The sequence below is a fragment of the Puntigrus tetrazona genome, chromosome 4, assembly GCF_018831695.1.
Source record: "Puntigrus tetrazona isolate hp1 chromosome 4, ASM1883169v1, whole genome shotgun sequence".
Lineage (NCBI taxonomy): Eukaryota > Metazoa > Chordata > Actinopteri > Cypriniformes > Cyprinidae > Puntigrus > Puntigrus tetrazona.
The window spans coordinates 21,819,101-21,833,352 of NC_056702.1; positions in this window are offsets into that span (position 1 = coordinate 21,819,101).

The window sequence follows — 14,252 nt, forward strand, 5'->3', positions numbered from 1 at the left end:
ACAGGGCCCGTCTGAAGTGGAGTCTGAGTGTGTGCAACTCCTACCTGCGTTCACGCAGAAGTGAGATGAGTAGTCCGTTGGTTTGTTCTCCCAGTCCTCCCACTGCTGCATATTGGCCGAGAGTGAGTGTGCTGCATAGCTGGCCCGCCCACAACCCATTGTCCTCCTGATGAGCCAGAGATAGAGGAAACTAACAAAAACAAAAGATTCTCCACCAAAACGCAAAGTTTCTCTGGTGCCTTTACCTTCTCCCGAAGAGCAGCTCGCTCCATCCCTGGGTCGCCCATCTCAGGGCCGCTTGCACCTGCACTTTCCTCCAGGTTTGGTGGGAGCCTGGACGGGCTTTAGCGTATGCCCTGCGGCCGGCTCCACGGCACTGCCTAGATGGGGCTGTTGCGTTGGCTGTGCCGGAGCAGGGGGCAGCGGTAGAGGCGCCCTCTGCAACTCAGTGATGGTCATCCTCCCACACTGAGAGCATGACTCATCCACGAAAGCCACCTTAGCGTGCTCAAGGCCCAGAAACAATAGACAGTGATCGTGACCATCACCGGCGCCAGGTAACAACTGCATCCAGAAGCGCACGGGTGGAAGGGCATCTTGCAGATCGTCTTTAAAAAGACATTCCCTTGAGCTAGCTTTTTAGATAGTATTGAGGTAACAGGAGATGGCGCTCTGCACACAAACAGGGAGTAGTGCAGCCTGATTGTGGCAATCCACTTGACACAGGAACGACCTCCGCTGAAATGCCAAACTCCAACACCCGAAGATTTCTCTGTCTTTGAAGCATAACAGTCACGCTCGGCTCCGAAGTAAAAAGCTGAATATGCACTGCACCCACTGCTTATTTATACTCGCGCTGTAATCAGCGGCAGTTGGATGCGATTAGCGATTATTTGGAGCGAGATCCCAATTCATCGGTCATTTTATTTTTCAAAGGCGGGTTAAAATTCAGGGAGACTTTATTTTGTTCATTTTTTGAGATGACGGTTTCTTTAACAGGAATACCATCCAAAGATGAGAATAGGGGATTTTTTAGGGCTAAAAGTTCTCATTCATTTATATTAAGATGCAAGCCTGAAGCATTAGAGAACAGCTGAATGGTTTTGATAAACTTGGGAGGAATTTCTTAAAAACATAGCTGTGTCATGTGTCTGTAGAAATGCTTCTACCAGCTATTTGAATTCCCTCTAGCTTACTCTCCTTAATAAAATGACAGAAAGCTTGAGCTACATTAAGAAAGAGCCTTGCTGAATACCTCTCTCTAAAAGAAACCTCTGTGTAGTGTCGTCACCTAATTTCACTGAGCTATTACCCCAGCATATAACGTTTTCATTGCATTACAAAAAAAGGTCCAAAACCAAAACGCTCTCACAAAAAAAAAAAGATGAAAGGATGTTAAAGGCTTTGAAGAAATCTAAAAACAGCATTAAACTATCGTCTTCAATAAAATCAGGGTAAATCAATAACAGAATTTAGAACGGACTTAAAACGCTTTGAGAAAATGGGCAAATAATTTATAATTATTATTGAGAAGGCTGATAGGTCTCCAATTATCCAAGAGAAGAGTAACCTTTTTAGGATTAGGAATTAGACAAATGACAACTTGCTTCATACTAACAGAAAGCTCAGAGCAATTTAAACTCTCAATCAAATTCAGCTGTGATCTCATCACTACCAGGTGACTTGTTATTTTTCAACTGTAAAATTGCTTCCTTAACCTCCTCTTTAGTAATAGACCAAACGTGAGAAAAACAGACAATATTTAAAATACGTTAAAATAGAGATCAACCGAAGGTCATCTGTTTCTAGGTCATCTCCAATTAGCCGAATCTCAGTGCTTTGTTTCATAATAGTTAAATATTGTCTGAGTTTATCTCTCATTGGTTTTCTATTGTTAATTTCGCGACAGCATGCTCCAATTTAAATGTCTCTTAGAGTCGTCACAAATTAACGTGCGACCTCTTCCACTGATTAGACATTTGACTTTTGGTTAATCGTTGAAATGTTGAATCTGGGAGAGAGTCCCTGCCCATAAGCCGTCTTCATCATTTGAAGCTCTGTTGGGACGCTTGAGTTTGGGGAGATTATTCTGTCATCTCCAGTGATGCCAATGTTTTTGTCTCTAAAATAAAATACTTCAAATTTCACCATTCGTTTGTTATCATTGTTATATTTACCATGTAACTGATGTATTGAAAGCATATCATCTTTTATCCTTAGGAGCACTTAAGTCATTGTATAAATCTCTGACCTCTGGGTGGAGCGCTCTTAACGTACTTTTACATTGTAGAAATATGTCTGTACTCAGACTTTAACATGTCAAATTATCATCACTGTACCAGGTAATAGTTTTGATTCTCTTAAAGTCACCCATAACAAATCCAGCTTTTTGAATATATAACACCTGATGACAAGTCATACATTCGTCCTCTCTAACAGTGATCCAGTAACTCTGATATCGTGACAACAGTTGACCTTTTGCTATTCGTCTAAGTTCCTATAAATAAAGCATATTTCTGAATATTTTTATTCCATCAATTGCAGATTTTACTTTTTTTAAAATATATTGTTCACATACTGTTACCAAATAGCAGTATATATATATATATAGACATACATTTCTTGATAATATAAAAAGATAGCGATTACCAGTAAGTCGAAATGGTCAAGTGCATCTAAGTTTCCAGCAACCTCTGTGTCGGACATCCTGCTGTAAGACATGTCTGATCTGGTCAATGTTAGAGTTCTTCTGTCCAACCTTCTAAACATATGTGACTTGATATGACTTTACAACACCAATCTTATCAGGTACATGACGTGTTGAATGCAAATTACTTATAGGGGGTTGTCTTTCACCTCTCCTACACTTTCTAGCAGATCTACAGATCTTGCCACAGATCATCCTAAGGAGTTTCCCAAGGCCAGTTTGCTCCAAAATAATTAACAGGAATAATCCTGTTGCAATGATTAATATCGTACGAAAATTGCATATTATCCATCTTAAGGTTCTATAGGTGCTTACTGAGAAACCTCCTAGAATTAAGACTTTTTCATTAACTTTCTTGTTCATTGTAGACCATATGCTTTTCTTGGAAATACTGTCGTTTAGCCAGCATAAAATATAGTGGAAGCGGAGGCATACATTGCCCATTTTCCTGAAAGTTATAATTCACCGTCACAGCAGCAAATACATTCATATCAGTCTCAATGGGTTCAGACAACAGTCTGCTAATGCCTTGGTTAATATCATTCCTTCTCTTATTCTCATTTGTTGCTACATCTTGCAACAGATCAAATAACCTAAACTGTATTACCATTTGATCAGTTTCAACAAACCCGTCTGTAATCAACCTCTTCCAAAAAGTGGCTCTTTTCAAATAGTTTGAATCTTTACTCCTTCGCTTTTAAATCCCTGTCTGTTTAAAGACACTAACCAATGCTTGCCTTTAACATTTGAAGCTGCTCCTGCTCTTTGGCTATACATTTTCTCACAGCTCAACTTCTCTCTACACACACAAACTTCCCAATAAATCTCATCAACTGTGTACACTTATTCTCTAACTTTATTACCCAATGCTTATAGCACTGTTACGCCAAATCACACGTAATTGCCAATTGTACCTAGTTTGTATCCTTGACATCATATTGTTATATTAATTTTCTCATTCCTTACTATCAGTTGATAACCAGTTACATCTGTATTTAGGTCTATTTCTAGGTTTTTACTATAATCTCTTCTTTCTTATTTGTTCTAATCTTATAATTGCTTTTCAGTTTTGAAGTGTTTTTCCTGCCTCAGTCAACAAAGTTTATCATCTTTTATTCTGGCATATATGGGTTTAGTTATCTGACTAAACTTAGGAACTACATCTCTCACATAATTCATCAATCCTATTTTCTGTTGTACTTTGTTAACTCTTTCTGGGGTTATTAAACTTGTAATTCACTCTCTCATCGATTCTGTAGTTATTTTACTCCCTATCGATAATCAAAATCCAAATAAACTCTATTATTCCTGCCATTACTTCATGTTTTAAGTTCAGCTCTAATCCCACTTCAGCTAGACAACTATTTGTTTTCACAGTTTCCAAATACTCTTTCTTTATGATTTATCATTAATATATTATCAGTAAAAGCAATTTCATATGGGTGATTCGTCTAATATCTCTTCAAGACTATATTAACAAATTACACAACAATTCATTCAGCTTTGAGGTAAACAACAAAATATTTATTTACACTCAAATCATTCAAAATATATATATTATTTTCAGTAAAGTTTATTGTTTACAGTATAAATGTATTATTTCCAGCACCTTGTCTGATGACCTTTCTCTATTAAAGGAAATAACTAAAAGCTATTCACTGAATCCAGTTTTGTGAGAAATCTTCCTTCTCTTATTCTTTCTACTGGATCTCTAGTATTAATGACGTAACATCTGTCTGGTTTAGTTACTTTATAGTTTGTTTCTAATCTGAAAACTTTATCTGGCTTCAGAATTAATTGTATAGGACTATTTGTAATTTACAGATTAAACTTCTTTCAGAACTCCCTGTTCAGTAATTTCACCTAATTCCTCTTTACCAATTTAATCACTGGATACTGACACTGAATCTAACTTTCTCACAAATGTTTTTGTGCCTTGCATAAGGTGCTTCTCTTTGTATAACCTCATCTTTTTGCCTCTTCTGATCCTAGCATTTTATGACGTATTTTTCTTAATTCTAACTCAACATCAACTTCTCTTAATCTGAATACCTTTCTCAAATCTCTTGCTGCTAACACATTCTCTGACCCTCTAATCATTTTAATACCAGACTCTTCTCCCACTCGTTCTCTTTCGACTTCACCATTATAAGTTTGTACCAGAATATTATCAGTGAATTGTAATTTGTTTCTGCTCTACTGTTTTCTTCAGTACCTTCTGGATCTGTTCACATTCCTGTCTTATCTACCACTTTAGTCCGTCTAACCTTCTCTACGTTCTTTAAGAACTTTCTAATTTACTTCTGAATAACTTTCAGCTGGGTCCTTCTCTCCCACCTATTTACTGGAATGTATCTTACATCCCCATCTTACTTTCCAATCCATCTTTTCCTATTCTTACTTTCTTCTTTCCAACTCTTATACTTTGACTCTCTGTGCTAAACGTAGTGTTCCTATTTCCTTCTTTTTGTCTAGTCTGAAAACAAGTGTTATACTGTTTTCTCTCTCCTATTTTATTATTTTTGTGAAATTAACCTTTTGTAATTTCTGTGTGCTCATATTTTGAGGTTCCTCAATACCCTTAGATGTTGGGAGGTTAAATCATACTCTGTTTCTTAGATAGGTGTTTTAGGATTGTTATCAATTTATATCCACCTGGAATATTTCTTCCTACATCCCTCAATAATCTAACCTTATCTGACATTGGTATTTCTTCTTCTATTGACAACCATACACTTAACAATGGCACTTGATCTTTAGAGGCACTAAATAGAATTTCTTTCTATTGTAAGTATTTGTCCTCTATTCCAGTTAAGTCTCTAATCTTTTCTATAAACTCTGCTGATATTACCTGTACACTTAACTAAACCATTTACACCTTCACTACTTCAACTTGTATTCTATAGCAACTTTAATACTATGATCAGAATAAGATCTCTTTCTGAATCCTACAGTATCTGTGTACAGTATCTGTCTATTGCAGCTCTAACAGGTGAGTTTGTACTGCTCTGCTTCGAGTCATAAATCAGTTGTTTCACTGGAAAATCCCTAACACCAGCTGCAGGTTGTTTCTTCTTTCTATCACTTTTCTATTAAACGTATATCCCTCCTAGAATATTATTAGTTCTTCCTGATCTTGACTATCCTTCTTATTTAGATATTTATGCTGCAGGAAGTGACTGCCCGTTGTTCTCAGTGGTCCAGAAGTTAAATTCAGTAAATAAATCAGTAATAACCTTACTGTTTGTTTATTTATTCTCTCTCCTCTTATTAGTGTCATTTTGTATTAAACTCCTTTTATCTCTACTTCTGGCCAGTCGTTCGAATTTGTTTGGTTATTCTTTTTAACCGTAATATCTCTACTTTCTGTTAAAGTACGTACACTCTTGCTTAATTGTAAGCTCACCCAAGTATTTATGTATTTAACATATATATACTATGCTGCGTGAATGACAGCATCAAGTAAATTACGAGGTTAAGTTATTACGTCTCTCTGTGTGCAAGCTGAAGAGCTCACGCTGTACTGAAAGTATTTACAAAGTATGAAGAATAAACTTTTAATACGTGAACTACGCACTCGAGCTCAACACTTTCTCATGTTTTCGTCTTCTATACTTGTTATTTATAACTAATTCTATCTCACTATGCTCACCCTTTTTCCTAATTGTCGATGAGTATGAGTTCTCAGTTTAGTTTAAGTTCTTTATGATTTTCCTCTTCACTGCTCACTACTTCTTCTAACTCGTCTTGAGGAGCTATTTTCTCTTTCTTCCTGACAAAGATTACTGTTTCATGAGCTCCATTTTCTCCTTTCCTTTCACTATGAATTTATTTACATTTCCTTTATTCCTATTATCCATTAATAGGTTTGTTTCTTTAAAGTTTTGTTTACTTTAATTACTTATTATTCCTTCTAACATTTGTTTCCTGCTATTTCAGAATGCCCAAACTTTCCAGTCTCCTTTAAGATTAAATGTATTATCTTAACTTCTCTACAGACCGCTACTTGAATCAAGGATGACATTATTGTCTCAGTTCCTTAATCTGTAAGGAGGTGAATCAAAACCTGTAAATGCAAAAAGACTATTCTGAGAAAGGATATCCAAATGAACAAAAGGACTTCAAAAGAAGAGTAAACAACCCCTGTTGTGTTTATGACAGCCTCCTCACCTCTGCTCTTCCTGCTTCCCCTCCTTCTGCCCAAAGGACTTGGTTTAAAGTTCAGGTTGAAAGGTCTTAGTGCGAATGGTAAATTGGTCTCAATTTCACAGTAATCACTTATATTATGGAGAAGATTAGGAACTTGATAGAACTTTGTTCTGTTGAGAAGGAGGTGTGTCCTCCTTTTGGGTCTCTGAACGTGTTCCAGCCAGGTGTGACAATGGAGCACAGGAACCTAAACACCAAAATATATATTACAAGTGAAATTACATAGCAATGCCTGCGATGCAGTTCTCTGAATTGACTTAAAACTTGAAACTTATCCTTGTTTTCCACTTTTTCAGTTAGGTCTGTGTCAATGAACTCATTAAAATCAGCATTAAATTTCTAAATTCTGTGGTACTCTGCAGCACATGGTAGGAGACATTTGGAAGCATCAATTATTTCTGCTACACTCTTGAGATACTGAAGTTTTTGCATATCTCCTTTTCATCAAGTAATACAGTCACTAGGTTTTTGGCGTCTCCTCCATTTGAAGCAGCAAAGCGGCAAACAAAAAACAAATCTGTTATATATATATATATATATACAGACGTGGACAAAATTGTTGGTACCCTTTGGTCAATGAAAGAAAAACTCACAATGGTCACAGAAATAACTTTAATCTGACAAAAGTAAAAATAAATAAAATTCTATAAATGTTAACCAATGAAAGTCAGACATTGTTTTTCAACCATGCTTCAACAGAATTATTAAAAAAATAAACTCATGAAACAGACCTGGACAAAAATGATGGTACCCTAACTTAATATTTTGTTGCGCAACCTTTTGAGGCAATCACTGCAATCAAACGCTTCCTGTAACTGTCAATGAGACTTCTGCACCTCTCAGCAGGTATTTTGGCCCACTCCTCATGAGCAAACTGCTCCAGTTGTGTCCGGTTTGAAGGGTGCCTTTTCCAGACTGCATGTTTCAGCTCCTTCCAAAGATGCTCAATAGGATTGAGGTCAGGGCTCATAGAAGGCCACTTTACAATAGTCCAATTTTTCCTCTTAGCCATTCTTGGGTGTTTTTAGCGGTGTGTTTGGGTCATTGTCCTGTTGCAAGACCCATGACCTGCGACTGAGACCAAGCTTTCTGACACTGGCAAGTACATTTCTCTCTAGAATTCCTTGATAGTCTTGAGATTTCATTGTACCCTGCACAGATTCAAGACACCCTGTGCCAGACGCAGCAAAGCAGCCCCAGAACATAACAGAGCCTCCTCCATGTTTCACAGTAGGGACAGTGTTCTTTTCTTGATATGCTTCATTTTTTTTCGTCTGTGAACATACAGCTGATGTGCCTTGGCAAAACTTCGATTTTTGTCTCATCTGTCCACAGGACATTGTCCCAGAAGCTTTGTGGCTTGTCAACATGTAGTTTGGCATATTCCAGTCTTGCTTTTTTATGATTCATTTTCAACAATGGTGTCCTCCTTGGTCGTCTCCCATGTAGTCCACTTTGGCTCAAACAACGACGGATGGTGCGATCTGACACTGATGTTCCTTGAGCATGAAGTTCACCTTGAATCTCTTTAGAAGTCTTTCTAGGCTCTTTTGTTACCATTCGGATTATCCGTCTCTTAGATTTGTCATCAATTTTCCTCCTGCGGCCACGTCCAGGGAGGTTGGCTACAGTCCCATGGATCTTAAACTTCTGAATAATATGTGCAACTGTAGTCACAGGAACATCTAGTTGCTTGGAGATGGTCTTATAGCCTTTACCTTTAACATGCTTGTCTATAATTTTCTTTCTGTTTCCTATCAAAAGCTACTCTCGATGCTGCGCTGAATGCGCTAATGAGAACGTCTTTTGTTCGACCGGTTGTTGAAGCACGTGTGTCAAACACGCCAAAGTTTAGCATATATAACCTCGGTCAGGTGACGTCACCTGATCATGAACACCTGGAGGTTATAAATAGATGTAACGCGGAAACATCCTCAGGTCTTTTGTCTTCAAGGACCGCATTGTGTGTGAGTGTGTGTGAGCAAGCCGTGCCGTATGACATCTTCGCTGGTGGGAAAGCTTTTCAGGCAGCGGGTCAGGCTGGTGCTTCCCTGCACACCATGGCGGTCCTGCAGGCGTACCAGGCTGACCTGCTGAAGGACTTGAGCACAGGCGGGTCCATCGATGAAGAGGCGTTTTTAGAGCTGCGCCGAGCCACAGATCTGTCTCTCCGTGCGACCAAGCAGGCGGCCCGTGCCATCGGCCGTTCTATGGCTGCTATGGTGTCCACGGAGAGACATCTGTGGCTCAACCTCACGGGCATCAAGGACAAAGACCGCGCCATCCTCCTTGATGCCCCTGTCTCGCCTTCCGGCCTATTTGGCGACTCAGTTAATGCCGTCGCCACTAGGTTTCGGGAGGCCGGCGCTATGAGGAAGCGTTTGTGAGGTTTCTTCCCGCCGTGCTCAAGAGTCGGGACCGTCGGCCACCCGGTCCCGACCAGGTCCGGTTCCTTTGAGGCGTGGCGCACAGAAGGACAGTGTGGCGAGCGAGCACCCCTCGTAGAGACTGGGTGCGGCTGCGGCGCGCTTCACATCCGCCTCAAGGAGACCGGACCTGCGGAGCATAATCTCCGCAAAAGAAGCCCTGATGCCGGTGCACTCCAGCACGTGTGGGTGCCTCCCCGGGAGAAGCGCGAAAAATTCCAACAGAAAGTAAAGGCTCCTTCCGGCACCCTCAGGAAGCCATTGTTCAATCTCCGCCGCCACTGGTGTTTGAGAACAACGGTTTCAACGAAGCGTTGGATGTTGGTCGCCTCCTGCTACGTTTCAGGGCGCCGAACATCTAACAACCCCAACAAAACGAAGTGTCAAAATTAGTGCCCCTTTCAGAGAAGCTGGCAGCGTGGAAGCTTCTGCCAAATATCTCCCCATGGGTCCAAAAGACCATAGAAAGAGGCTACAGGATTCAGTTCGCATATCCTCCTCCGCGTTTCAACGGCGTGATTTTCACTTCTGTGAAACCGGAACGAGCGCATTTGTTGATACAGGAGTTGCAAACTCTGCTGGACAAAGGGGCCATAGGCGTGTTCCTCTACCAGACAGACAGTCAGGCTATTACAGCCGGTATTTTCTCGTTCCCAAGAAAGATGGGGGGCTGCGTCCGATTTTAGATCTTCGAGGATTGAACCATCACCTCAGAACATACAAGTTCAAGATGTTAACGATAAAAATGATTGTTTCTCAAATCCAACCGGGCGATTGGTTTGTGACAATCGATCTAAAGGACGCATATTTTCACATAGAAATATTGCCACAACACAGGAAGTTCCTGAGGTTCGCTTTCGGGGGCGAAGCTTACCAGTATCGGGTTCTTCCTTTCGGCCTAGCATTGTCACCCGCACATACACAAAATGCATGGATGCAGCTTTGGCTCCTTTACGACTCCAGGGCATCCGCATTCTAAATTACATAGACGACTGGCTGATTCTGGCTCAGTCTCAAGAGCTTGCGCCGACATCGGGATGTCGTCCTAGCTCATCTCGGATCGCTGGGGTTGAGACTCAAGCGCCAAGAAAGCGTTCTCTCCCTGTTCAGAGGACAACATATTTGGGGGTCGTATGGGATTCGACCACAATGCAGGCACAGCTGTCTCCTGCACGCCTCGAATCCATTCTGACCACCTAAAGAGCATCAAGCTAGGCCAGAAAGTCACTCTTCATCACTTTCAGAGAGTTCTAGGTCTCATGGCAGCTGCTTCACAGTGATACCTTTGGGCCTCCTGCACATGAGATCGTTTCAGTTGTGGCTCAGAGCCAGGATTTCATCCAGGGCCAATCCCCAGAGGCAAATAAGGGTTACGCGTCGAGGGGCCGTACCTATCTATGTGGTTCAGACCCGGTTTCTGACCTTGGGTCCCACTCTAGGTCCGTGTTGTCGTCGCAAGATGCTAACGACAGACGCATCCCTCACGGGTTGGGAGCGGTCTTAGATGGCCGTCCAGCCCAAGGGATCTGGAGAGGTCATCTTCTCGAATGGCACATCAATTGCCTCGAAATGAAGGCTGTATTTCTGGCCTGAAATACTTCCTCCAGCAGTTGAGAGGCTACCATGTCCTAGTGCGGGTGGACAACACAGCAGTAGTCTCTTACATAAATCGCCAGGGCGGACTGCGGTCGCGCCCGCTTGAGCGAGCTAGCGCAGCGGTTCTGCTTTGGGCGCAGGACAAGTTCCTGTCCCTCAGGGCGATTTATATTCCCGGTCACATGAACAGGGAGCAGACTTGCTGTCCAGACAAGCTGTGACACATGGGAATGGAAACTCCACCCGAAGTAGTCAGTCAAATCTGGGAAAGGTTTTACTGAAGCAGAGGTGGACCTCTTTGCTTCACAGGAGACAGCACAATGTCCCTCTACTTCTCTCTGACTCATCCAGCTCCCTGGGTCTGGACGCGATGGCCCATGTGTGGCCCAGAATGCGTCTTTACGCATTTCCTCCGATTGCTCTGCTCCCGGAGTCCTAGCCAAGGTCCGTCAACAGGGTCTTGCCTCTTACTCATAGCGCCCGTTGGCCAACCAGAATATGGTTCTCAGATCTAATATCTCTCCTCGGACGGCTCGCCGTGGGCGATTCCGGTGAGGAGGACTTCTCTCTCAGGCACAGGGGACAATATTTCATCCCCGTCCGAGCTCTGGAATCTTCACGTCTGGCCCTGAGAGGGACCAACTAAGTGATGCTGGCCTTTCAGCCAATGTAATAGAGACTATTCTTAGTGCTAGGGCTCCTCCACTAGAAGAACATATGCCATGAAATGGCGCATCTTGAAAGTTGGTGTACAACACACCATGCAGACCCAGTTTACTGCCAGATTGTTTCAGTGCTAGAGTTTCTGCAAGAGAAAATGTCCTCAGGCACACATCCTAATACTCTCAGAACTTACGTGGCCGCCATTTCGGCTTGCCATGCTCTGATTGAAGGGGCTTCGTGAGAAACACCCTCTAGTTGTTAAGCTTCATTCGAGGAGCTAAGAGGTTGAGGCCGCCCAGTAGGGCGACAGTTCCTTCATGGGATCTAGCTATAGTGCTTGAAGGCTTGGTGGACACCCCTTTCGAACCACTAGAGTCAGCGCCTGTCAGGTTTCTGACCCTAAAGATGGTTTTTCTAACAGCTATTACTTCTCTGAAGAGAATTGGGGATTTGCAGGCTCTGTCAGTCTCGCCATCCTGCCTAGATTTTGCCCCTGGGCTGGTAAAAGCTATTTTGCATCCTCACCCTAGTTATCTTCCGAAAGTTCCATTCTCGACTATAAATCCGGTCATCCTTGAAGCCTTCTGCTCTCCGCCATTCATGACACCGGAGCAGGAGAAACTTCACTTACTGTGTCCAGTACGTGCTCTCCAGATCTCGTCCACCGCACTAGCCAGTGGCGTAAGTCAGAGCAGCCAGCGTATGCTATGGTGGCCGCAACCGGGGCGGCTGCCACTAGACAGACTATGTCACACTGGGTGAGAGATGCTATTGCCTAGCCTGAGCGCGTGGTCAAACTTCGCCTCTAGGAGTTAGAGCTCATTCAACCAGAGGGGTTGCATCGTCGATGGCTTTAGCAAGAGGCGCGCCCTTGCAGCAAGTCTGTGATGCGGCAGGTTGGTCCTCTCCGCACATTTGTTAGATTTTACAGTTTGGATGTCCATGCTACTCCGGGCTCGCATGTCCTTGAGTCGACATCCCAGAGTAATGTCTGAGACCTCTTCAGTGTTGCGCGCACACACTACACAACGCTGGGGGTCCAGACACTCCTAGTGCGGCGGCGTTGGTATTCTCGTTCCCATTAGCGCATTCAGCGCAGCATCGAGAGTAGCTTTTGATAGGAGAGCGTCTCGGTTACTTGACTGTAACCCTGTTCCTGAAAAAGCGGGAACGAGATGCTGCGCCTCAATGCCGCACTGTGGGCGTGACTGGACGTCCTTTCAGACAAAAATTTGACCTGAGGATGTTTCCGCGTTACATCTATTTATAACCTCCAGGTGTTCATGATCAGGTGACGTCACCTGACCGAGGTTATATATGCCAAACTTTGGCGTGTTTGACACACGTGCTTCAACAACCGGTCGAACAAAAGAGCGTTCTCATTAGCGCATTCAGCGCAGCATCTCGTTCCGCTTTTTCAGGGAACAGGGTTACATCAAGTAACCGAGACGATCTCTTGAGACAACTCTTTCCTTTGCTTCCTCTGGTCCATGTCGAGTGTGGTACACACCATATCACCAAACAACACAGTGATTACCTGGAGCCATATATATAGGCCCAATGGCTGATTACAAGGTTGTAGACACCTGTGATGCTAATTAGTGGACACACCTTGAATTAACATGTCCCTTTGGTCACATTATTTTCAGTGTTTTCTAGGGTACCATCATTTTTGTCCATGCCTGTTTCGTGAGTTTATTTTTTTAAATAATTCTGTTGAAGCATGGTTGAAAAACAATGTCTGACTTTCATTGGTTAACATTTATAGAATTTTTATTTATTATTACTTTTGTCAGATAACAGTTATTTCTGTGACCATTGTGACTTTTTCTTTCATTGACCAAAGGGTACCAACAATTTTGTCCACGTCTGTATATTAAGCATAATATTCACATTCACAATGTAAAACAGTATTTAACAAGCAGTGTGAGAACTGCATGTGAGAACTTATGTTTTATTTATTTTTGTATCTTGTTGAATCAGCACGTGCGCATGATCGTAAATGTTCATTTTATATAGCAGTTCAACACAAGTTTATTGAGTGAGTTACGTGGTCTTTTTCTGGTTTACTAATGAAATGGATTAAAACAAAGCCAGAGCAGAGCTGGGGGTTTTGCAGAAAGCTTGGTCATAACCTCTGGGTTGATTGACCTAAATACCATGAGTATGTCGGCTCCAAAACACCTGAGAAGAGTTAGTTTAGTCAACCTCCAACTGGTTACCCAGAGTTAGTGCGCGTGCACGGTGCATATATAAAGACATCTTCAATGGATCGCCGATTTCACGAGTCACCATGGAAACTCAAAGCCAAAAAAAGAGAGCGGCGTATTTCACAGAGACGGAGTTGGAGGTTTTAATGCATGCTTATGAGGAGTTTAAGCCAATGATATTAAAAAGAAGCAATACAGCTGCATCAGCGAAAGCAAGAGAGTTGGCTTGGCAAAAAATAACCGACAGAGTAAATGTGTGAGTGTATTAAATACAAATATGGTATTGGCTCCCGTTTTATTATGATGAAAAATAATGAAGTATGATTTATACATCCTTTTGATTATGTTATATCACTATGAAAGCATTTACTTTTGCTGCCATTTATTTGTTTAGTTTAAAATAATAATGTATGTACGTTATTTAATAAGGTGTAATCCTTC